General features: G+C 44.4%; 1 long non-coding RNA gene across 1 annotated transcript; it reads right to left on the bottom strand.

Moving 5' to 3' along the window:
* On the bottom strand, positions 1-26323 carry LOC136831264 (uncharacterized). The gene is made up of 2 exons (XR_010850822.1): positions 25710-26323; positions 1-1029 (listed from the first exon to the last, which is right to left on the bottom strand). It is a non-coding gene; the product is annotated as an uncharacterized lncRNA (long non-coding RNA).
* Between the last annotated feature and the right edge of the window lie 825 nt (positions 26324-27148).

The raw sequence follows: 27148 nt of genomic DNA, 5'->3' as shown, positions 1-27148 counted from the left end.
AAGAATCAGTGAATTTATTGTTAGCACAGTATGTGAAAACTGACAAACTATGAGTGAGTTATCAGAAAAACTATAATGGAACAAACAGTACAAAGAAAAAACAAACCTAAGAAAATAACCCAAACAACATAAGTTCAAAAGCTCAAAAGTAAAAGCTTCGGACACAACAGTAAACACCAGGAATGTAAATGACTTGCAAACCATAAGAATTTAAAGTTAAAAGTTACTTTCCACCAAGAATTTGGAGCTGATGACCCCTTTCAGTAAACCTGTAAATTACATTGATCAATATGGTTATGCCACCAAACACCTGGTGGCTTCTGGCAAATACCTAACAAACAATATACTATTCTATATTGGCCTTCTGGCTGCAGCCAGGGACGGTTGGGCTTCAATAAAGCTATGATCTGTATCTGTCTATAGAAAAAAATTTCTGTAATTACAATATCCACATGCAGTACAGAACTGTACTGTAAAATTTGAACTACCTTAGCCACAGACGTAACTAGCCTTCACAACATTCTGGCATTTTCCACCCAGTTGCATCACAAAATGCTTTAGCTCTTATAATAATACTTTGGCACTGTGAGTTATAACTTTTAATGTTCAAGGTTTCACCCTCTTTTTGATAACCATTCTTTTCTACACAATTGCAATCATGATCTGGTTGCCTCATTTCCAAATATTCTTGAAGAACTTCAGAGGGTGGACGGGAAAAGAGATTTAAAATCTCTTTTATATCCTTCTGTATTGCATGAGCTTCTTGCTTTTGCTCTTCTGTTAATGTATTATTCAACTTTAAAAGGCAAGCTGTAACTAACCCGTCAAGTCTTGATAGGACATATGTTGGATTTGAGTTGGTCATGTTAGCACTTTGGAATCCAGCAATCCTTCCCTCTGACTCAGATTCTTCAAACTCTCCAAGAATTCCATTGCGGTATCCAGTATGCTCTAGTTTGGAGAAGTCAGAACGCTGGTCCCATCCTGCATCATCATCTTCATCCATCTTCCCAATATTTAACGTGACAGCTATAACAAGACAGTATTTCAACACGACTAACACACTAAATATGAAACGATTAAAACAGAACTTCATGAAAACAACAAAATCTATTTTTTATCATACAAACCCATCAGTTTATATGAGCCTATTTGTGTAATAAGTACCCCAAGAGACACACTATATAATGAAGAAAAACACTCCCCATCAGCATCTAGGAACCCCAGTGCTACCAATGATTGCCAGTCATTTCCCTATGCTGTCTGGACTTGCCACAAGACTGGAGGGGCCATCACCTTACATAACCCTGAATAGCTATTAAGGAAAGAGGGACTCTTGTAAATGTCAAATTTTTGACAATGGGTGCTGCAGAGGTGAATTGCTTAATGAATGTTACCCAGAGACAGAAGTCCTTGAGGGTCAAGGGTTGTGTAGTGGTTCCTTGTTGGTAAGGTCATGGTTTTTATTTTTTCATTTAATTTAAGACTTGGGTAAGCAATATGATACACTAATATCCCAGTAAACTATGCCCATACCGAAGGAATAATTGTGAGATGGAAGGGCACTGAGTGGGGCCGTTTCCCCCCACTGGGCAATGCCACTGAGCCTACAAGCACCACAAGGCCAATGGCATAAAAATATACCAAATATTAAAGACACCTTGTATTTTTCCTAGGTATACAAAACTGACACTGTCATGTAAGAGTATTCCCAGGGTGAGCTAGAAATGATAGTTGAGGCTTGGCTAACGTGGTTAGTTGTTGGCAAGCGAGTGGTAGGGCACAGCCCACTCACCTATTGATAACCCACCACTTTTACCTACTGCAAACTGGGACTATGTAGGGATGGTTGAGGTGGGATTTTGATAAAAGACTCTGGTTTGTATATCTAAGAAATATACAAATATCTTTAAAAACTAGTATTTGTGCCTACAAGAATACAGACTATGAAGTTTTCATAATAAAACTAATATTGTAATACTTAACTGAACACCTGTATTAGCCCTGGTTACCCACCAGCTCGAACTACATCCCCGTAACTTTTGCCCATTAATTGGGTAATTAACTGTCAGCGTTACCAATGCTTACAGGAAAATCTTGTCAAAATGAGCTACCTGAAACACCACTGGCAATGCTGCTGCAAGTCCCAGCCAAGCGAGGCCGGGTTCCCCAATTGCGTAATTCACTAATCAAATTGAAGTGGGGAGGAGGGTAGGAATCATTTAGGTGTTCAGGTAACTATTACAATATTAGTTTTATTATGAAAACTTCATATTGCAATACACTCCCTGAACACCTGAATTAGCCCGATTAACAAAATTTTAAGGAGGTGGGATCAATTTAATTTCAGCTCGACCTGCCAAAGCGGAAGGCAGGTAACTCATTATTCACCTACTCTGCCTATTTGCATGTATCCTCACCTGGTTAACCACTTGGCAGGAGAGGATGCCTGTAGAGAGAGTACCCTCGACCTCAGTCACAAGTCTCAGTACTGTCTGAGTCGAGCTACCTCTCATGTAGTATTCAAAGCTCCTCATGGATAGAGAGTAGCAAAACACCAACCTACCATGTGGCTAATTACAGCCTCCCATGAGTAGCGGAGAACGATGAACCTCCCATGTGGCTAATCAAAGCCCTCTCATGTATGGAGGGGTACGATGAACCTCCCATGTGGCTAGTATAGCCTTGCATGTATGGAGGAGAAGTTGAATGTGCAGTCTCTTCGGGTTCTTCGCTGTATGTTGTAGCCGACATCTGTGTAGAAGGGGGGTTATGGAGAAAAGATCCTATCAACCTGGCTCAGCCTAGTTTCATCATGCTAATGTCCTGCCTAATGCTCCCCTTATGGATCCTGATCAATGGAGAATTCCAAATTCCTAGACTAGCTTGAATACCTAACTTCGCCGGCATCCCCAACCTTATCATGCACTGACAAGATCGTGTTGTCCGCCATGAAAGGACCCAGCGAGCAACCCTTCTCCAACGAAAATTAGATGTCCCTGAGGTAAAAGGTAGTGAAGACTGACACCGACTTCCAAGTGGCCGCTTCTAAAATTGCCAACACCAAATAATTTCTAAGGAAGGCCGAAGATGTCGCCATTCCTCTAATACTATGTGCCCTCGGATGTGCAAATGAAGACGAAGGTTCCGAAGTTGATGAAGAGCCTTCCGACGCTTGGTGGATAACCTCCCGAAGAAAGAAACTGATTGCGTTCTTGGAGATCGAACGCAAAGGGCATTTAGGAGAAACGAATAACGTTCTTGGGCGAGGCAAAAGTTTCTCGGTCCGAGACAGATAGACTTTTAAAGCCCTAACTGGACATAATAGCATCTCGGAAATGTCGCCTCCTACAAAGTCTTCTAAGGATGCGACCTTGAATGCCCTTGGCAAAGGATTCGTTTCAGATTCGGACTTTGCCAAGAATTCCAGTAGGTAAGAAAGAAAAATATCTTTCCCCGAGAAGGAGACTACTGTATCTTGGATACTGCCAAAATTTCTCTGATTCTCTTGGCCGTAGCCAGCGCAATTAAAAATAGAACTTTCTTAGTTAATTGCCTTAGGGGCAGAGATTCTAAAGGTTCGAAGGCTGCTGATCTTAATAAATTCAACACCACTGCTAAATCCCACGAGGGGACCCAACGAGGAAAAATTGGGCGCTCTATTTTAAAAGATCTTAGCAGATCATGAAGAATCTTGCTGGTTGAGAGTTCCAGAAGGTGGAAACAGAATGTACTGCTCAGCATTGACCTGTACCCAGCAATTGTAGAGTAAGAAAGTCTCTCGTCTCTCCTTAAAAATAGCAGGAAGTCTGCTACTTTTGCAACTGACGGGCGCAGGATACAATGCCCTTGTTTTCGGCACCATCCACGATACATTGCCCACCTGGACTGGTATAACTTCCTTGTTGAACTCCTTAAGCAGAAAGACAGTTGTCTAGCCACTGCTTTAGAGAGTCCCGCATGATGGGCCGCTCGCTGGACATCTCCACACAGCTAGCTTCAGCACGCGGAGGTTCCGGTGGTAGTAGTGGAAGCGCGGCTGTTTGAGTAAATCTCTCCTCTCTGAGAGGAATACTGGAACTTCCATCAACAGGTCCAAGAGGTCCGGAAACCAAGGTCTCTGGGGCCAGAATGGGCAAACCAAGGTCATTTGAGTGTTCTTGCAGCTCCTGAGTTTTGCTAGGACTTCCTGTATCATCCTGAAGGGAGGAAATGCATAAACTTGTAAGTTGTCCCATGAGTGCAACATTGTGTCTGTCCCGCAAGACATGGGATCCGCTACTGGGGAGAAGTAGACTGGAAGGCAATGGTTCATCCTGGTGGCGAATAGGTCTACTGTTGCTGGCCATCTCTTGAGCAGCAGTTGCACCTCGTTTTGCGCTAACGTCCATTCCCCTCCGAGAACTTCCTGTGCCGACTCAGAGCGTCTGCCAAGACACTGAGCTTTCCCAACACGAATTGGGGAATGAGAGAAACTGCGTTCTTTGCACCACCGGAGAACTCTGTGCTACATCGTTCAACACCTGTGATCTTGTTCCCCTCCTCCTTTTTGAGATACGATACTGCTGTAATGTTGTCGCAGAACAACGCTACGGTCTTGTTGCTTACTGTTCTGCAAAGCAACTTAGAGCCTCCTCGACTGCTCTTAATTCCCTGTAATTTTTGGACTCCTCCCGATCCAGATCCTTCCAAAGGCCCTGAGCCTGAGATTCCTCCAGGGTTGCACCCCAACCCTGATCTGAGGCATCTGTGTACAGATGTATGTCTGGAAGGGGGGAGTCCAATCTTACGCCGGTGGTCAGATGATGTTCTGACCACCACCAAAGATCCTTCAGGCAAGAATCGTCCCAGATTATTGACACGTTCTCTTCTCGAAAGTCCCAGTGATTCCTGAGACACACCTGCAGAGAACGCATCCGGAGACGAGACCCTGGAACAAAAAGGGATAGTGAGGCCATCCAGCCCAGCAGACTTTTCCATAAGCTCACAGGTTGAACTTTGTTTGACATGAAAGTTTTCAGCTGACTTAAAATCACCAGAATCCACTCCTCTATTGAAAAAGCCCTCAAAAGATGAGTCTGAATCATCATTCCTAGGTATGTCTTTACTTGAGCTGGAAACAGAGAACTCTTGTTGAAATTGATTCTTATGCCTAACTTCTGGCATAGGTTCAAAAGAAAATCCCTTGCCTGCAGAGCCTCGCCTTCCGACGAAGCTCGAACCAGCCAGTCGTCGAGGTATCTTCTCATTCGGAAGCCCCAACGATGCATGATGTCCGAAACAGGAGACATCACCCTCGTGAATACCTGAGGTGCTGTGGTCAGACCGAAGCAGAGGACTTTGAACTGAAATGTTCCAGTTGGACCCAAGAAACGAAGGAACTTCCGAGATTCCTGATGAACCAGAACCTGGAGATAAGCATCCTTGAGGTCCACTGAAATCATCCAATCTTCCCTCTGGACCGACCACAGCACCGACTGGGAAGTTTCCATATGAAACTTCGTCAAGGTTACAAACTTGTTGAGACCCGAGATATCTATGATAAGTCGCCAAGATCCTCCCGCTTTGGGGGCCACAAAGATCCAGCTGTAAAACCCCAGAGAGGGTGGGAGAGGGCTCTAAGGCTCCCTTCTCTAAAAGGGCTCAGATCTCTGCCGCCAAAGCTAACCCCCTGATGGAAGAAGGGGAGTAACTGGGAAGATGAACTGGTGAGTTGGATAGCGGAGGACCAGAGTGACAAGGGACTCTGTAACCCTTCCTTAAAACCTCCACTACCCAACTCTCCATGCCCCACTCCTTCCAGATGTCCCAGAAAGGGGTAAGGCAACCTCCTACAGGTGCAGGCGAAGGGAATGTCTCCTATTTCCGAAAATCCTTCTTACAATTGGAAGGTTTCGGATCCGAGGCAGACTGGAAAGCTTGGATGAAAAGCGTACTCTCTTAGGAGAACTTCCCGGAGACTTGAAGCAAGAGCACTTCAAAGGAGAAGACATTCTAGAACCCTTCGGAGATCTAGCACTCTGCGTTGCCACCCTGCCGAGGAAGACGACACAAAGTTGACCATTGCCGAAACATCTTCCTCTCTAAACAAACTGCTGCTGAGTGCCAATGGAGCCCTCAGCAGTGCCCTCTTGTGAATGACAGGAAAATGAGGAGGCAGATGGTTTAGACAGAAGTCTCTCCTCTTCTTCCCGAAGAACATAGTACATCCTGTGGAAGCATTCGCCTGGTGTGCAAGCCCCATGGAAACCAACGTGATGAGGTTGTCGAAAAGAGTCGGGTCTGACGGAATATAACCATCCTGTTTGAGGAACCCCATCAGACCATACATCATCCACATAGTGTGTGATAATGCCTCTGACTGGTTGCAGAAGGTGTCTTCCAAGATACTGGCTTCCCTGACCGTAATAGATACTAGACGGTTCAATGATGGAATCCGAGATAGAAGAGCCTCTACCGACTCGTTCAGCGGCACCCTAACACCCGCAGAAGGGTTACCCGCGACCCTATAAAAGCCCTTCCAAATAGGAAGCAAGGCTGAATCCTGCTTACCCGATCCTATCAAGGATGACAACCTAAGGTACCTACGGACACTGCTAGCCTAAGCTACTGCTTACCTACATAAGAAACGGTACTTGTTATTGACAGGCTGACCTGCCATTCTACGTACATACAGCTACATCATGCGTGTCCTGTTGCTCTGATCATGGGGACTAAAGATCTGTTCGGACACGTGCTTCGTCACTGGCTGTGACCTAACCAAACAAACCAAAATCTAACTGAATCTAGAATATCGTGTCCTGTCCTAACCTAAGACAACCAAACCTAACCTGACTTAGGGTGCCGTGCCCTGACCTGGCCGGGGGGCAAACCCCCCCACAGTTTAACCCAGTAATTCGAACGCGTGGATAAGTTTGTAACCGTCGTTCTGATCGGCAGGACTAACGATCTGTTCGGACATGTGCTTCGGCACTGGCTATGACCTAATCACACAGACCAAAACCTAGCCTAATCTAGAATATTGTGCCATGACCTAACCAAACCCAACCCAACCTAACCTTACTTAGGGTGGCATGCCCTGACCTAGCCGGGGGGAGTGGGGGGCTTTGGCCCCCTGGACCCCCACTGTTGTAATCCGGTAATAACTCGAACGCGTGGAACAGCCTAGGCTACCCCTTAATAGTAGTAGGTCCAAATCATCAATATTCATTAAGCAATGTTAACAGCAAAGAAAGAGAACTGCACCGCTTACCTTACTCAATATCACTGCTGTCCGACCACAAGGGCACCAGCCTTGGCTTCTCTGCAGCAATCGGGAGTTCACGTGCATCGTAAGCACGTACTGGGTCAGGGTCCGGGTCTTATTGTTTTCTACCGGGAAAGTAAATCAGAAACAGGGGTGTCGGGCAGCTCTTGAGCAGCTAGACACGTTTTATTAAATTCAGAAACGCCTGAAATGGACACGGAACAGATTCTAAATATCACTCAGGAGTTAAATTTGTCAGTGGACACAATGTTAAGGAACACAATTTTATCCAGTCCTTTAGATGCCTCAGTGTAGGTCTGGGAGACACATGCACAAGTGACAGGCGATGCGCGATAACAGTGCAATTGGTAGACGAGGAAGTGAAAAGTTCACAAGTGATAGGTGTTCAGGCAATAGGGGCGCACAGGCATATGAGTGCAAACTACAGGCACACAGGTGATATGAGTGCAAGCCATAAGTGAGCAATCCATAGGTGTACAGGCCACAGGCACGCAAGCGGTAGGCACACAAGCCATAGGGGTGCAGGCAATAGGCACACGAGCCATAGACATGCACACGATAGGCGTGCAGGTAAGCAATAGACATGCATGCTCGAGAATGTGGCATTGTGGTAAACTGAGCATCAAAACTGAGAGGCTCATTGACGCCCTGGCTGAAAAAATCCACAATATGTACACAGGAAAGTCGAAGACAGTCTAGGCTTCTAACTAGAACCTAACTAATACTTATACAGTACTCGCCTTCAACCGAAAATGATCCTTAGCTACATGGGACTGAAGCGATACTGATCAAAGCAAAAGGTAACTTTCCTCGACAAGGCAGCTAAAACTCCCTTAAATACTGTACTACCAAAAAGAGATGAAGCATTTCTGCTACCAAGCTGATCTGATATGGTAAAATTAAAGAGGGGAAAAAACATCGGGAGGCTCCTCTTATTCTTACCTGAGCGATCCTATCAGAGAACGAATTCTGGTGCTAGAACTGGCACCACTAACGTTGGACCTGGTGCCCTACCAGACCGAACAGAGGAAGGGGACAACGGGCACAGATCTGCATTGCTTTCTGACATGTCCAGGTTCCCTGTCACTCCAAGCCAGAAGGGAGTAAGACAGGACATGCCAAGGACAAGGCAAGAAAAAGTGGGGGCGATGACCCTTCCTCCAAAGCAGGAAACAACCTGAACTTACCGAAACTCTCAGGTGGGTAGTGCAGAAAATAAAACACAAATGATAATAACAATAAAAAATTACTCTGTCCTATCAATCTAATGCCCTGAATTGCTGGGAAGCTCATTTGGAGTAACAGATCGAAGAGAAGCAGCAGAGGACATAACCAGTTACTAAATGGGAAGCAGAGAACACATGCATCCCTTTAACTCAAGTCTTACTAGTATTATCCTCTATAGTTCTATAGTTGTTTCTACAACATGACAAGCTCTCTCTGTTCGCGATCAATTACCACATTTCGCTCAACTACAATTCATATACAGTAGTTATCCAATCATAACCTTTCCCTCTGCAGAAACATATCATGAGGGTCAATAAAACTGGAATAATACTTATTACAGCAACTCTTACCTTACAGGATCTTACCAACATAAAAAATAAAAGAATAACAAACAGAAAACAGAGTACATCTGAAGAAACCAGCGAAAGAAGTAGACTGATCGGCTATGAGTGTTTGTACCTATCAGTCCCCTGGGTAGGGGTGGGGGAAGAAGATGGATAGAAGATGGATATTCATGGAAAACCACTGAGTGTTCTAATTTTTTTTTTTCAATCTGTGGAACTACCGCTGGCACGGGAGTAAAAGCTATGTAATGCAGCAGTAAGGTTCATTTTAAAAGTCACAATTTTTTAAAGTATATTGTAGTTTTCCTAACTATACAAACCTGAGGTCCTTTACATTAGGAATTACTTACAGCGAAGCTGGAAATAGCCATTAGAACTCTTGAACAAGGTGGTTAGGCAGTAACTAACATCCGGTAGGTGGGAGTCCTGCCTGCCAAGATGTAAACATTCTGATTTGCCTTTTGGCCCAGGTTGCAGATTGAGGGGTGGCATGAGGCGGGCATAAATGTAATGTAAAGGACCTCAGGTTTGTATAGTTAGGAAAAATAAAATTTACTTTAAAAAACTGTCATTTGTTCCTACACGATATACAAACCATCGGTCCTTTACACTAGGAAGACTCACTTGTTGGAGGGAGGAATCTGAGTGAGTCTCTGAACTGACTGGAGTTCTCCACACCTGGGCTACTCCTCCTGGTCGAAAGAGCAAGGAGGAGTACTGTGCCTCTGGCATATTGATCGGAGTATAGGAACTGCGAGATTGTCAGATTTCTGGACCTTTTCAAATGAGTGAGGAATCGTAACTCATAAGAAAATAGAATACGAAGAATCTTAGAGTCGGAGGCAGTAAGGCCAAAACCAGGTTTGTTTTATTGCCAGAGTCTCCTTCCTCCCCTTGCTAGAGGAAGGAGTGGGATTGCTTCTATGATTCTAGGAAAGAAAAGTAGAACAGGAGCTTGAAGTGTAAGCTTACAGCATCAGACGCCAGTTCCAGCAAGTGTTGGTTCGAGTTCCATTCTCTGCCTGAAGGAAGAGAAGCAGGGGGATGAGGAAGGAGGAAGAGGAGAGGCCAGTCACACTCGTAATCCCTCTCACTTCCAGAACTGTACACCTTAGGCGAGATGCCACCCATCCTCTTATAGAAGCCGGGTAAGAAAACACAACTTGTTGAGCAGCCACCACAGGTCCAAGGAAAGAGGGTTCCAAGGACTCGTGGGCAAAAATCCAAAGGTAGAAAGACATAAATGTGGTCTGATGAGACAAAATCTCTGCTTTCAGACCGACAGAAACTTCCGGAATGTGAGGGATGGACCAAGCCATTGACTTCGTGAGCTCTTCGGCGAGTGTACAGGTGTCGTCAACATCAGCTGCAGAGTATGCCCTTCCGATTGTCTCGTGAGGTCAGAGAGAAAGACGTGTCCTTGGACACTTCTTTCTTGGGCGAGTTAGTACTAGCGTAAACTCGTCAACATCCATTAGAGAGTCGAGTCTTCTTCAGAAGTACCGCAGCACCGTAATGGGACAAAACACCGACTGATCCAAGGGGGGAGGGGATCATGAAGAACTCAAACCTGGCAACAGGTGTCGACGGGTTCGGCATTTGCAACGACATCTGAGACGGAGGTCCATAAAGATTGTCTATCCTCTTCTCCAATGCCGGAGCGAGACAAGAGATGGTCCTGAAAGTCAGATCTCTGTCTGACGACTCTCGCAAGGGCGCATGCGGAGCATGAGACCGGAACCCTAAAAGAGAGTCACACGCCGCCCAGGGGCCTGAGGTCCCTGGGAAAGCAAGACCGATCGAAGCTTCTCATCAGTAGCTAAATCTTGACTGAGGAGAAAAGGGCTATTTTCAGGTGAAAGACTAGGCCGAATGTGGACCTAAGTCTTCACAACTGAACCAGAGAGAAGCAACTCTCGGCAAAGAAGACAAGGAAGTCTGCTACCTGCTGAAGAGCAGATCTGATCAGAGAAAAAGTCCCGTCAATGACACCAACCAGCGAAGATGGCTCCAATCCCTGGGCACTGCTGCAGAGGATTGATAAAGATATCCAGCTATCTGCATTGCCACTTGGTGATAAGTCTATGCTTATAAGGGAAGCTGGATAGTCTCTAGTCATGAAGGCACAGGGATTGCACTACCTGAGGAATCACTTCACAGGTCGCTGACACAGGTCAGGTCAGGGAGGAACTCTTCTTGGTGCCTCAGAAGCAGAGCTAGCAGGTTGGGCAAAAGGTGAAGTCTTCCAGCATTCATCTAAATTTGTTGTGCACGACACTTGCTGAACACCTTACGAATTAGACAAATACGAAGAGAAGATGAAGACGTCGAGGTTGTCCCACAATGTCAGCATGCATCACCGTAGTGGCCCGTGGGTCTGATACGATGGAGCAGAAGACCTGCAGACTTCTGTTGTGCCAGGCAGCGAACAGAAAGATGGTAGGGAGCCCTCAAGCCAAGCAACCTCTCTATGAAGAATTGAGTGAAGGGAGCTCTCTGTACCTCTCACTCAAAGCCAGAGGCTGAGCATGCCTGCCAATACATCCCACTGCCTGGAATGTATCTGGCTGATGGCTCTACAGAGTGCATCACAGTTCACTTCAGCACCTGCAAAGTCAATCGAAGCAATAGGAGGGAAACAAGACCCTCTTGTTTGTTAACATATGCTACTGCTGTGGTGCTGTTGGCCAACAACACCACAGAGTATCTCAAAAAACCGATCCTGAAACTCTCGGAGGGCCAGGAAACTGCCTTGAGTTCCAGGATGTTGATGAGAAGGTACTTATTGTCTCAGTCGCACACCTCAAAAACAACGGTCTTGCAGGTGTGCGCCTATTCCCCGGTTGGTGCATATTCAGAGGTTCCTGTCGATCAAGCGCCAGCCTAAATCCTCCCTCATCCTTTGAGAGAGGAAAGGATTAAGAACTGAAAGCAGATTTTCATTCTCCATGAAGAGAATCAAAGGTGACACTGCCCCTGAGGGGACAGCTTCTGCAACAACGACAGGACACTGAAGACGACTAGCTCTAACCAGGCTGGCTGTTAGAAGGAACTGAAGTTCGCTGAAAAGTGGCCGAGACCCGAAGAAAAACAGATACTTCTCCTGAAGTACTGTATATCCACTACCAGGTCCTGGCTATGTTGCCGTCATATAGTCCAGTGACTTGACAGTCATTCCTTCATCAAGGCACCGGCAAGAGGAGAACGCCATTCCAAGCATTCTCCCTTCCTCTCTTCCCAACTGAAAAGAGGGTTGAGAGAGACACATATGCGCACTTTCTAAGAAGAGAATGAGGAATGCTGGGTGTTTTACGAGTATCCTTTGAAGCCTGAGACTTCTTAGGGACTGAGAAAGGGCTAGCCTGCCATTGTCCAAAGGACAAGGCAGTTGCCCTGGAACGTTCCTTGACTACTGCGGTATATCTACCCACTCTCTGCAAAAGAGGGAGGCAGAACCAAGTGAAGGTCCGTTCCTGAGGGAATGTGACAACTCAGGACTTAATAGACTGGAGATCAGAATCAGGACAGTTTCCCTCTTTTTAGCACCAGAATTACCCACAGGTTGCTGTCTGGTGCTGGGTAGGTGAACCCACCCCCAAGACTGGAACAGTCTCAGAAAGCAGAGTCCTCTTCAGGAGTAATTGCATCACAGATTCATCAGGAGACTACCTGGAGGGATACCATAGTGGTGTCCTCCAGGTTCACCATCTCTTGTTGCGAGAGGGAACACCCTTCGTGGCAAAGAGAAACAGCAAGAGGTCTGAGTCTGGATGAGCTACAGCCAGGACAATCTGCTAGTCAGCATAAGACCCCTCCAAGGCAAGAAGAATCGCTTCTGTCGAGGAAGAGGAAGGGGGAGGGCTTGATTGGGTGGCTTGACCAAAATGAACTCCTTGTCCAAGGAAAAGCATTCATCTGGTCGAGAACACCCTTTAGCAAGCAAGGACCACGGCAGCCCCAATGAAACCCATGCAAGCAGTGAAGAGTTATTCACAGGGGATGCCGTGGTCCTCTCCCTGAGACCATTATGGTGACGAATCGGTGTGAAGACCTCTGCGAAAAGAAAATCGAGGGTGTCTACATCCCAAAGAAGAAAACCCCTAAGTCCTCCTGGGGTGCGACACTCCTGATCTCTTCTCCTTGGAAGGGTAACCTCGCCATTACCAGAATACCATCCTCGACTACTCGGATGTATGGCAAGCTGATCCGAGAACTTAGCCCAAGATGTAGCCGATTACGTAAATGCGATCAGGGGCTGGGTGAGTAAGCCAAGCTGAGCGAGCTGAGCCAGTCTCGTAACGCGATCAGGGGCTGGGCAAGCGGGCCGAGCCGAGCAAGCCGAGCTGATCCGAACAGATCACGTGAACGCAATCGGTGGCTGGGCAAGCAAGCAGGGCCCAGCCGGGAAAGGTTGGTTCTTGGCTACCATGAATTAGCGCTGTCCTCTAATCTCCTTCGGGTACGAAGCGCCCCCAAGAAGAAGGTTTAAAGGGGATTCTTGTCTGCTACCCTGAGTACTCGGACCCAAGGGTCCGAGACACGTGTTTTGGAACTGACCAAGCACTCAAAACGTAGCTGGCAGGAAGTGTTGAAACACCTGAATGTTTTGACAACTTCTCTCATCCTGTGCCTAAACCAGACTGGACAGCGAACTCCCTAGTACTGGTTTGGGGAGTGCCAGAGATTCCTCAGAATCCCAGACTCTCGACGACTCACTAGTCGAGCACTTACGATCCCAAGGAATCCGAACGCTCAGTGAGACTCCCAAATCTCGTAAGAACAATCATAGGGAGTAATCTCCTCTCAGCTTCCGAAGAAATAGAGGACAAGCACAGAACCAGTCTTAGACGCAGACTCCTTAGAACTGGAATCAAGAGTACGGCCTCAAAAGGTCACACACTTGAGGCCCCCAAGACAAGAGACCCTAATGGGGAATGTGAATCTGTTCCTGACCCCAAGGGCCAGGAAGAGCCAAACAAGGGAACCCGCTGTCTCTCCGGAAAGAGGTAGTCCCTTAGAAGTCCAGCAAGACCTCTGAAGGGAACCTCCTCCTTGCCTCTCCAGGCACTTGAACCCTCGGGACAGAGACACCAGGCTGGGAATCTGACCGAGAACTGTCAGTACCATCAAGAAGAACCGAGACACTTGCATGTCTTGGTTCTTTCTCTTGGCTTGTGCCTGAACCAGGACAGTGAGAGATCTCTCCGACACTGGTTCTGGATGCACGAGACTCCAAAGATTCTCAAGCACTTGGTGTGACTCAACAAAGTCGAGCACCAATACAGCACCAGTCAAGGAGCGGAACCCCTAAAATGGCGATGGGAGTGCAAATCGAAGTCTGTGTGCCCGTGACTCTCGAAACACAAGACCCTGGGGTAAGTGATTCAGTTCCTGAGCCAGAAGGCTGGGAAGAGCCGACAAGAGATCCCACTGCCTCCCCGCGAAGGGAGGAAGCCCCTTAAAAAACACATGGTGCCACTTCTTAGGGGAGGGAGAGTCAGCCTTCATCTTCTTCAGCTGACGAGCCTCAGAAGAAGAAGGGGAGAAGGCAGCAGGAGACGAAGTTAAAGATACAATTGAAGATGACAACTACATCTCACAGGACTTCTTCCTCAATCTCCTCTCTGACATCCTCTACAGGATGGTGGTCAGGAAGTGCAGGAACTACTAGGGCAGCTAAATCTGGAAAGTGCAATGGGAGCAGTCCTGGTGGCACGAACACCAGGAGAAGCAACAGGAGCAACCAGGGAAGTTGAGGCAGGAGGCATGACAGGAGCGGCCCGGCTGGCAGGAGCTTCAAGAACGTCAGCAGCGGCGACAGGAGGAACCAGGCAGCTGAAGCAGGAGGCACAGCAGGAGTGGCCCAGTGACTGACTGCCAGGGCAACAGGAGCAAAAAGACAGGAGGCACAGCATGAGCAGACGAGACCACAGGTACAACAGGAGGCAGTGGGACAGCATACAGGGGTGCCAGAGAATGAACAGTGGTTGATCCCCCTTGTCAGGGGACAGTATTGACACTGATGTGGGGATCTTAGCCATTACTGTCACCAAGGTCGTCGTCAAAGTATCTACTGTAAGAGGGCAGCCTTCCTGCCACAGGAAACCTCAGTTGCGCCTTGCGATGCTCGCTGTCAACCTGGAGAAAAGTGCAAAAAAAAAAAAAAAAGATTAGTAAAGGGAGACTCCTCTCGCTCCGAGGGGGATTGCCCTATGAAGTGAGAGGAGGCCCCTGAGAAGAGGTCGCCCGACCGCCCCCCAAAATCACTCGATGAGTGAGCAAAGAGGACGAAGGAGAGATCTCTCTTGAAGGAAAGACAGACAGGAGGAAGCTACCAGAAGGAACAAAGGGTAGTCACCAAGGGTGCTGTCGGAGGTGAATAACCTTCCAACGACGCTTGGCAACCCCTCCAATAAGGATTCTCTCAGCAAAACTGCCACAGCACAGGCGGTGAAGAGCAACACTTGCACAAGACAGAAAAGGTTACAGCCACGCCCCCGAACAATGAGCGAAGAACGAGGTCCAATGATAGGGGAAGCGAAACTGTTACGACCCTGGCCGCCAAACCCAAGAAATACACGCTGGGGAAAGACAGCCTTACCGCAAGACTATCAAAATCATGGGTTTGTATATTAAATAATATAAAACACACATAATATATACACAAAACCAACACAAAAGATCCCACAGGGAAAGAATAGCTTAACGACAATCAGGCAGAGAGCTCTGAAAACACGTCTGCACAGCATGACGGCCAAAAACAAATTGGATTGTTTACATCCGGGCAGGCGGGACTCCTGTCTACCGGATGGTAGTTACTGCCTCACCACCTTTTTCAAGAGTTTTAACGGCCATTTCCAGCTTCGCTGTAATTCCTAATGTAAAGGACCGATGATTTGTACACCGTGTAGTAACAAACTCATTTTTAAGCCACTACTGTATATAAGTGGGATACAAAATCTAAAAGATTGTCAGCTGATAGTCAATATGTATATAGGAAAGAGTTAGGTACATGCAATGCTCTTTAAGACTTGACTTGCCATTTGCAAGGGAACCTTGACAGGGGTTTTGAGTGCAGAGTAATTCAGATAGATCTTAGTGCTGCTTTCGATTTAGAAAATCAAAAGGCACTTATTTATAGACTTCAGAATCTTGGAATGGTGGATATGTTTTAGGATTACTTCAAGATTTCCTTACAGGCAGGGAGCAGCGAGCTGCTGTGGACAGGATCTTTAATGAACCAAGACCTATTTTGTCTGGAGTACCACAGGGTAGTGTTCTTGGTCCACTGTTATTTTTAGTGTATACAAGTGAGTTGGTTGTTGGCCTGGAAAACAAGATTGTTCAGAATGCCAATGATGCAACACTTGTGGACATAGTAAAGTCTCCACTTACAAGAAATGAAGCTGCCTACAGCCTCCATTGGGACTTGGACCAGATCAGGGAATGGTGTACAGTAGTCAGTGGGGTATAAGGCTGAACTCCGATAAAAAAAAACAATGTGGATTAGCAAATCTCGTACAGATTTCCCACCCCATCCTCCCCTTCAGGTGTATGGAACTTTGCTGAATGAATCTGAAGCTTTAACTATTCTAGGTGTAACTTTTGACTCACTTCTAACTTTTGAGAAACATCTAATGAAAGTTTCACCAAATGCAGCATGAAAGTTAGGTATTGTTCGTGAGGCCTCATATATTTATAAGTGATAAAATCAATGCAACCTGTTTTAGGTAGTCTGTACTTGCTTTACTAGAATACTGTTCTCCGGTGTGGATTTCTGCTTCTGCCCGAGATTTCTCTCTTTTAGATAGAGTGATTCGTGGTGGTAGGTTTCTCTTTCCTAACAGTAGTGGTTAAGACTTGGACCATCGACAGATGGTCTCCTGTTTGTCACTTTTTCATAAGTGGTATTTCAACAGAGATCTTTCACATTCACAACTGATCTCTGATCCCCTTTAGCTGCCAAGAGCAACCAGATCTGCCGAACAGCAGCACCAATACGCAGTAAATGTGCCTCACTGTCGAACTTCTCAGTTCCAGAGGTCCTTTATTTCTCACACCGTTGGACTGTGGAACAGCCTCCCAGAGGATGTCGTGCGATTGGAACTTTTGAAGTTCAAGTGTAGATGCAATGCATTACTACCCTAATACTATTCTCCTTGCATTTCAATACATTTTTATCTATTTATTAATTTATTAATCTTTTTTTTTTTTAATAAGTAGTATCTCTCTTTATGTATTTCACTTGAACTCCTCTTACTTCTTCCTAATGAACACCTTATTCTTTGGAAGCTTGAATTTCAAGTCAATGGCCCCTGTGGGCTTGTTCCATATGAATAGGTTTCATCTTCTGAATAATGACAATAATAATACAGTAACAATAAGGAGGAAGAAGACCCTCTTTTAGGCAAGTTTTGTTGAATAGTATGGCCGCACTTTGCAAATTGATTTTATGCTGAGTTTTCTCAATTTTTCTTATGATTTGCTTTTCCTGCCCATTAATATTGGTCAATAGTCAGCCGATGTTCATATCTTGGTGGATAAAAACACTGTATTTCTTACAGCAGAAATTCTTTATTTTATATACGCAACTTACCAAATAATTACATAGCTATTGTTTCTTCTTTACATGGCAGCTCAAAATTTAAAATTCGCTGTAGCGCTCTTTTGTTTTGGGTGTGGTTATACTGCCTCGCCTACTCTCGGGGAAGGATAGGTACAACACAGCTAAAGAGCTCAATTCGTTTCTACCGGTCAATGACTGAACTCTTGGTCGTCGGCAACTCTGAATTTGTTAATTTTCATGAGATGGTTGCTGTTATTCTTCATTTGGTGAAGTACTTTATTCTTTTTGGTAGCGCAGTACTGTACTGTTAATTAGCTTGGCTAATTCAGACTTCTCTTTTTGTGACTTGCCGATTTTGACTTATTAATCATGCCAGATTCTAGCCTTTCTAGTATATGGTATGTAGTAAAGGCTGTAAGAATAGGTTGACTTCAGAAAAATATGACAATCATACTGCTTGTAGTTCGTGCAGGGAACAAGTTTGCTCTCCCAACTGAGCTACCTGTCCTCCGTGACCTGGTGAGAGCAAGACTACTTCAGTTTTGGAACAGATGGGAGTCAAGATAAGTAGATCCTTGGGTGCTCCAAGTCTTAAAAGAGGGCTACACTACCCCTTCAGGGAGAAACCTCCCTTAGTAACCTCTCCCATCAAATTGACAGCCTGCTCTGTAGGCTCAGAGAGGTTTTCAGTCTTGTCTCTGGAAATTTCGGCTCTGCTCGAGAAGCAGGCAGTGGAGGAAGTCAAGGACACGAGCACACACGGATTTTACAATCGCCTCTTTGTAGACCCCAAATCATCAGGGGGGGGCAGAGAACTGTCCTGGTCATCAGTGCTCTGAACTTCTTTGTCCAAACTACAAAGTTCAATGTGGAAACAAATCAACCGGTCCTGTCAGCCATCCATCAGGGAGATTGGATGGTGACAATAGATATGGAGGACGCCTATTTCCATGTTCCAGTTCACCAGGATCCCAGGAAGTATCTGAGGTTTGTGTTCCAGGACAGGGTCTTCCAGTTTCGGGCCCTGTTCTTTGACCTCTCTGCAGCCCCTCAAGTTTTCACCCGAGTGAAGTGGCTACACCTAATAGGAATCGTGTCCTTATACCTGGATGATTGGCTCCTTTGCTCCCCATCAGAAGCCCAATGCATGGAGGACCTTCAGAAGAACCTTCAACTTGCGCAAGACCTAGGATTACTGATAAACTTCAGGAAATCACAACTACAGTAGTCCCCAAACAGTCGATTCTTTATTTGAGATAGTGATAGATTCTCTGAATTTTTGGCTTTTTCCATCCCAACAAAAGGATTTGCAACTGCATTTTGGAAGTTTGTACATTCATTTCCCTTCCGTCCTGCTCAGCCAATGCTTGGATGAGACTTAAGGGATCTCTGTCGTCAGTCAATAAGTTTGTACCTCTGGGGAGGCTACACATCAGACCGCTTCAGTTCTACCTCAGAGCCAACTGCGGAGAAAGATACAGTAATTCCGGATTCGTTTGTCTTTGAAATCATCCCCGAAATCAAGGAGGACCTTCAGTGTTGGCTGGCCTTCTCAACGGCTTGGCAGCATCAACTTTATGGTTCCCAACTGAAAAAGATTTGCACTTAAATGTGAAAGAATTGAGGGCGATACACCTGGCTCTTCAATTTTTTGTGACAGAGACCTTCCGAAAGACAGCTGCGGTACATTCAGACAGCACGAATGCACTGGCCCATATAAGGAAACAGGGAGGAATCCACTCTTTTTCGCTGTGTTAAGCATCCAAAGACTTTCTTCTATGGGCACAGAACAACAGAACCAATGTTCTGACCCCACTTCATCCAGGGCAAAATGAATGTTCTTGCAGACAAACTGAGTCACGGCAAACAGGTTCTACTGACGGAGTGGACAATCAATCCACAGGTGTGCATCGACCTGTGGAAGCGGTGGGGAAAGCAGTTGGTAGACCTGTTTACAACGTCAAGAAACCATCATCCCACTCTGTACTGTTCCCCAAGGCTTATCTTCTCTTGCACTGACAGGCTTCAGACTGTCAGGGAGCTTGTCAGAGTGAAAGGATTTTCAAGGAAGGCTGCAGAAGCTATTGCAAGATGTAGGCGATGATCTTTGCTGCAGTCTACCAATCGAGGTGGACAGTCTTTCGGAACTGGTGTCAAGACAGAAATATATCCTCTTCTCAGACGACTGTAGCTCAGATTGTAGATTTTTTGCTTTTCCTCAGATCCTCAAAAGATTTAGCCACCTCAACCATCAAGGGATACAGAGCTATGCTGAATTCTGTCATCAAACACAGAGTAGACCTTTTATCAAACCAAGACTTAAGTGATTTGATAAAGTCCCTGAATACTAGTAAGCAAGATAAAAGCAAGGATCTTGCGTGAACTTGGATGTTGTCCTCAAATGGCTCTTGGGCCTACCCTTTGAGCCTCTAGAATCCTCCTCTCTTAGAGATCTGACAAGAAAGATGCTTTTTCCAATGGCTTTAGCAATGGCGAAGAGGATTAGCGAGTTACATGCCCTTGATAAGAGAGCAGGCTTCTCGCAAGGTGACATTATCTTGACCTCAGGATTTATGACGAAGAACAAAGACCCTCTAGTCCCTGGCCATGTTCTTTTCCAGTCAAGAGCCTAGCTAACATTCTAGGTCAAGCGGATAAGGAAAGACTCCTCTGCCCAGTTCGTTCTCTTCCTGAGTATTTATAAAGAACCAAAGAAGTTAGAGGCCCTTCTCCGAATCTGTGGTGTTCAGTTAAAAACCCCAGTAGGCCATTATCTAAGAATGCCTTAACATTCTTTTTAAGAACTGTGATTTCTGAATCCCACTCTAAGATCCAGAAAGATGTCTTTCCTTTATGCAAAGTCAAAACACATGAAATTAGAGCAGTGGTGACTTCCTTGGCCTTCAAGTGTGGTCTATCACTGTCTTCTCTCCTGCAATCCACGTATTGGAGGTGCAAGTCAGTTTTTGCAATGTTCTACCCACGTGACTCTTGGCTCTACCACCATGCCACTACAGGTCGAGAGGAGCTCCGACCAGAGACAGTGCCCACCTGCTGTAGTTCCCTTACCAGGTAAGATTACAACAAGCATTTCACGATGCTAGCTAAATTTTCTATTTCAAATTCATCTCCACCTCTGACTGTTTTTGAGTAGTTTTGTCCATGTATCCCACAACCTGTCAATGTGGGATTCAGCTATGTAATTATTTGGTGAGTTACGTATATAAAAAATGACATTTTTATAATAAAATAAACTTTTATATGTACTTACCAAATAATTACATGATCAGAGCCCTCCCTCGTTCCCTCTCAAGGACATAGAGCATAAACGAATTGAGCTCTTTAGCTATGTTGTACCTATCCTTCCCCGAAAGTGGGCGGAGCTGTATAACTACACCCAAAACAAATGAGTGCTACGGCGAATTTTAAATTTTGAGCTGCCGCATAAAGTAGAAACAACAGCTATGTAATTATTTGGTAAGTACATAAAAAACCTTATTTTATTATAAAAATGTCATTTTCAATGTGCTAATGGTATTTCTTTATCGGTGGTATTTCTTTTTTCTTTTTTCTGCTATCTATTTCCGGTATTTTCTGTTGACATGTTTTGACCAGCTCAATGGTCATCTTCTGGACATTGAGATGAGTCTGGAGACACAGGGCACTCGTGGCGGTACATACTGTACACTATAGGGGTCTTGGATCAGGTTGATTTCTCATTGGCTGCCTGAGGTGATCCTCCTTGGGTGGAGCCTTCTTTCGTGCACTGATGGTCATGGCTGTTCTCATATGCGAGCCTTAGGGTACATCTGGGGATGTGTTGGGATCGCTGCCTGCAGATGGATGTTCCTGGATGGGTCGCCCATTAGGGGGCCCCGTTTGGCACTGCCCTTCAAGTTGCCATCAGGAGGAGAAGGTTTCCTGTGTGGTGTTGAGGTTAGACTTCTCTCTCCCGATGTGTAGGGCTTCCAGGAGGTGTAAGCAGCAATGGACCATCGTTTGGTCTATTATCTTGATGGTGGGGATAACGTCAATCCTTTTTATTCCCCAACATTGAGATAATAGACCAAACAAAAGGACCATCGCCGCCTACTCCTCCTGGAAGCCCCACACATCGGGAGAGAGAAACCTAACCTCAACACCACACAAGAAACCTCCCTCCTCTCCACAGCAGCTCGAAGGGCAGAGCCAAACAGGCACCCTGACAAGTGAACCAATCAGGAACATCCCAACACACATCCCCAGATGTAACCTAACGCACGCATATGAGAACAACCACAACCATCAGTGAGTGAAAGAAGGCTCCACCTGAGAAGAATCACCTCAGGCAGCCAATGAGAAATCGACCTGATCCAAAACCCCTATACAGGCAGTCCCTGGTTTACAACAGGGGTTCCATTCCTATGCCGTGTTGTAAGTCGAAAATCGTTGTAAGCAGAAAAATCGTCAAAAATTGTCAAAATTCCTAAGAAAACCTTACTTTAATGCTACGGGGGTACTGAAAACGACATAAACTGCATTTTTATTGAGTTTTCCATCAAAAATACCTCCAAATCTTGATTATTCTGCCATTTTGTAGCCATATATATTTCTTCCATCGGATCGGTGTTGTAAACATCGTAACACCAGAACATGTGTCGTAAACCGGGGAAATAATTTCTGATGAATATACAGTACAGTATTTGAAAAGCGCCGTAACCTCAGAATGTCGTAAGCTGGACCCGTCGTAACCAGGGACTATTGGTTATTGGTGATCCGGTTTTTCAAGGCTTGTCTAGTGACGAAAATCGGCACTAATATGCGCCGATAATCGTGTATTGGCACCGATACATACCTAACAGAGGCACCAATAACCGAAAATCACCTATTTTTGGTTATCGACGATTTTCACTTATCATCACGCCATTGGAACAGAACCCCTGCCGATAACTGGGGACTGCCTGTATATACCACCAAGAGTGCCCTGTGTCTCCAAATGCATCCCAACATCCAAAAGATGATCACTGAGCTGGTTGAAGCATGTAGACAGCAAAATACCAGAAACAGGTAGCAGAAAAAAGATAAATGAAATACAGTACCACCGAAAAAGAAATACTGTACTATTAGCATGCTGAAAATCTATGGATTTATAGCCCCAGGTTTCAGTAACCTATGGCAACAGACAATAGAAAATTTCTACTGTAAGAAATACGCTGTTTTCATCCACCAAGATATGAACATTGGCCAACTATTGACCAATATTAGTGTGCAGGAAAAGTGAATAATAATAATAATAATAATAATAATAATAATAATAATAATAATAATAATAATAATAATAATAACAATAATAATACAGGTTTTGTTAAACAGAATGGCAGTTTCAACAGCATTTATTTTATATAGTAAACGTTCAATTCGTCTTATCAATTGCTTTTCTTGTGCTGGAATGGTTGCGAGCAATTGACCAATATTCATTTCCGGTGGTATAGCGATGTATAGGAGGTAGCTCTCGTGGGGTGCCGACTAGTTTTCGCCCTTCTCGTACGGGCATCATTCAGGACAGGACTGCAGGATGCAATGGCTGTAATGCGTGGATTTCTCCTCTTTTATCCATGTCTGTTGGCTTGTAGAGTTAGTTGCTTCATTGTCATTGGCTATTCGGTCGTGACGTAGTTGGAACGGCGGCTCCTGATTGGCTGTCTTCTCCTCGATCTAAGCCTACTGCTGATTGGCGATGGTGCAATTTCTCGAGAAACTTTTATTTAGGCACAAAGTTTCAACTTCCATGTCTGACAGAAACACACTTCTACATCTGATGACAGTCAAAGAAAAGATGCTAGCTTACAACAGGTGAGTGGGGGGACTCCACGCCACTCAAATACCTACCTCCAATGAACACCTTGTTACCCAGTTTCAACAATTGTTTCCAGCTCTCCCTAAGGGGAAATAAACTTGCATAGGTGAAGGTTTGTAGTTACCTTAAAAGAAAATGCCGTTTAGACTGATTTAGTTTATGAAGATTAAGTTATAAAGCCAAGCACTCAGGGCACTTTCAGCCATTCAGCACTTAATTAAATGAAAAGAGGGAGCTGGAGCGGTTGGACAGAGATGGAAGAAAGGTAAGACGGAATGGAGGTAAGTAAAATGAAGATGCAGCAAGGGGCCAAAGGGATGCTGCAAACAACCTTCAGTAATACCTACAGTGCACCATGTGAGGAGCACTGGCAGCATTAACCACCTACACAGACTGCTGTTTAAAGTAAAGAGAAAAAAGAAAATAACTACTGGATGTCTCATCAACGGTCAGTAACAAATGTGATTAAGAGAGAGCTTCTCCCAGTATTTTGGTCCCATAGGTAGCAATGGACATTAATGTCTCTTCTAAAGGAGAAGGTAACATGATGTTCTTATGTAATAATCTTACGGAGCAGACTCCCAGCATACCCACCTCTAGCCTGTCTAACAGTAAAGGGAGTCACTATGGGAACCAAGGATAGGTTGGGGGGAAGGGGGCCACAATAAATACCATAACCAGAATAGTAAAGCAGCTTATTATGGAGACAAAAGGGGTGGGGAGGGTCAAAGCAGCCTCTTCTCCCTATACGATAGGACCTGGTCCCTATGTTAGGTTAGGTTAGGAAATAATCCCAGTATTCCTTCCCAACAAAATAAACTTGGGTAAAATTACACAACAGCTCCCCACAGACTATTACCTTGGAAATTGATTTTTCCTATACTTTTTGTGCTGCTGATCAAGGCGGTGGTGTTGTTTATTGTCGGTCAATTATTATTATTAACCTTATATCTACCCAACATGGTTGGGAACCCTTTGGGAATGCGGGGTTTTGGGTGGGGGATATCTTTGAAAGAAAGATGGGAATGCCAAGTTGTTGTTATGGAATGGTTCCGTGCATGCGTAAGTCATCAGGGAGCCATATGTTCAAGAAGGAACTATACTAACCTAATGTACCCTAACCTAACCTACCTAGCAGACCATGTTATTTAGCCGGAGGGCTCTGCCCCCAAATCCCCCAGTGAAGGAAACTCCATTTTACACCAAAAGCTCCCCTATGACACTGTGCATGTACCATAGCATTCCAGGATGCCCAGCATACAATAACATATCAGTTCTGAGGTTAATTACAGCCGACTGTCAAAAAATAATGGTAAATTCTTGACAAGCAGCCAAAATACCCTGTAGGAAAAATCAATTTTCAAAGTAATACCCCATGCAGAGCTGCTCCCTAGTTCTACCTAAACTTGGCTTCTTGCTGTGCTACTGGTCCCCTTTTGTTTGGTAGACTATAGGGGTGCACAGTCTTGGCTATTTCTAAGTACTGTATTAGCTCTGCGTGAATACGTGAGACATTAGGGTGCAGTATGTTCGAGAAGGCACTGGCTAAGGAAATCTATTATAAAAGGAACCATACTAACCTAACGTACCCTAACCTTAAACCTAACCCAACCTCTGCCCCAGAACCCCCCCGTGAAGGAAAGTCTACTTTTTAACAAAAGTTCCCATATAACACTGCAAATGCAAAATGGCAAAAATATAATCAGTTCTGAGGTTAATTACAGTTAAGCAACAAAATATAACAAATTCTCGATAAGCAACCAAAATATTATTGAAAAAGTAAATTTCCAAGGTAATACCTGACACGGAGCTACTATATAGTTCTACCAATAGCTCCGCATGGACTGTATGGAACGGTTCAGCAAATACGAAAGTCATTAGGGAGCCATATTTTCAAGAAAGGATTGGCTAAGGAAATCTATTATAAAAGGAACCACACTAACCTAACGTACCTTAACCTAACCTAACCTAGTAGGCTGTGTTACTTAGTCACCCCATCCCATAACGGAAACCACTTTTTACCATAAGTTCCCCTATAACACTGTGCATGTGCGACAGCTTAGCATTCCAGGATGGCCAGCATACAAAAACATAATCAGCTCTGAGGTTAACTACTGGTTAATTACTGTCGATCGACAAGAAAATAACGGTCAAATCTTGATAAGCAACCATAATAGGCTACTTGCCCCTACGTAGGAAAAGTAAATTTTAAAGGAATTACCCGACGTGAAGCTAATGCTTAGTTCTACCTTGTTTTCATAAGTGGTTTGAAAGTTTGTGACATTCGTTTCCCTGAAGATCGGGAACATGGACTCTTAACACTTCCTTTGAGCTTCTGCTCAGAGAACCATGGGAAAATGACATTTTCAAGTCCAGAATGAAATCATGTTTTAAACCGAAATATTGCCAATTTAACAATGCAATTAACTTTTGAAGCCTCACAAAGGTTAGGCTACCTACTGTACTCACCTTTAATCTTCGCAGAGTGAATTTCGTTTTACAAACACTATTTAAAAAAAGGATTCAGCCTATGTCAGTCAACGGTAAGCCTTCGGGAAATTCAACATAAATATCTACGAGGCGAAAGTCGAAACGTCTGACGAGTGACAAACGCAACCAAAAATTTTCAGTAGTAGTAGTGCTGGAAAGTTAATTTTGAAACGGCTCCTTAGTTTCTACTTCTCCTCTGCTTTTGGTTCCTTAAGTATATTATATTTAATGCCGAATGCCTTACATCAGTTCAGTTTCACACTTAAAGTAGCCATTGAGATTGCACTTCAAGTCTTTTGTTCTTTCAGTATTGTGTTTTAAATTTGATAAGAAATATCAAACAATATTTCTTCTTGGCATCGTTGTGTAACATGTCTCCTGTCTAACCACAAGCATGAACCATTGACATAGTACACATTCTACTTGTGCCTGCCTTAAAAGGATGCTCTGTTCCATCGAATTTTTTTCCCTGTTTTGCAACCATTTTTTCGAGGCAAAATAGCATACTTTTTCTAATGTGTTTGTTCTGAATCTCTATACAACCACTAGTAAAAGTTTTACTATACATTTTTCGTCTTTAAATATATTATCTTTTAAATTTCTTGTAAGTGGCGAGTCTTTTGTTTTTCTTAACCTTTTGATTTTCTGATTCTTAATTTTTTTTACTTATAGATAACTTACAACCATCCCATATTGGTGCCTAATAGTAGAAACAGGCAAATGGCCATTGTCATAAACTCAGAGGATAACAACATCAAGAGAGACAATTGAAGATCAAGTTCCTAGTCCCAGTGGAAGCTGCTGGAATAAAGGCACTGATAATATACTCGTAACTTAAAAATGGAAGACATAAGAAAGTAGGAGACAAAGTCTTGAGAAAAAATGAAAAAGATGATTGTATAAAACTTAGAGGAAATATTAATAGAAAAGAAGGAAATAAAGAAAATTAGACTCATAAGAGGAAATGGTCCAAGGTTCTATATTTAAGAAATGAGTTCGGAAGAGTCTTTCTTTCCCATGAAAACTATTTTGATATGCAGGTATAAAAAATGTGTAAATGAAGTCTGTGCCTCTGTAACCATTTATTTTCTTTTAAAAGTAGAGAATTTGAGAGAACAGTGTATCAAAAGAGATATGCTTAGAAATCCGAACAGAAAGTTGAGAGAATGCGTAAGAAAGCTATGAAAATGAAAGAAGAGTTTAGAAGACCTCGACAGGTTGCCAGAATTGGAAGCAGGACACTATCGGAACTCATGTGTTAAAAACGATAGATTTAAATAATTTGATAAAGTAAAAATATTTAAAAAGTGTAAGCAAAATAGTTGTGTTGCGTGGCGTGAGCGGTGAGATACATCTTTCCTTTACAAAAGTTTACATTTTTAGTAATTATCAGTGAATGTTCTTGTGCATTTTAAATT

Source organism: Macrobrachium rosenbergii, chromosome 48, assembly GCF_040412425.1.
Source record: "Macrobrachium rosenbergii isolate ZJJX-2024 chromosome 48, ASM4041242v1, whole genome shotgun sequence".
In the NCBI taxonomy this organism is placed as follows: domain Eukaryota; kingdom Metazoa; phylum Arthropoda; class Malacostraca; order Decapoda; family Palaemonidae; genus Macrobrachium; species Macrobrachium rosenbergii.
This window is presented reverse-complemented; position numbering and strand designations above follow the sequence as displayed.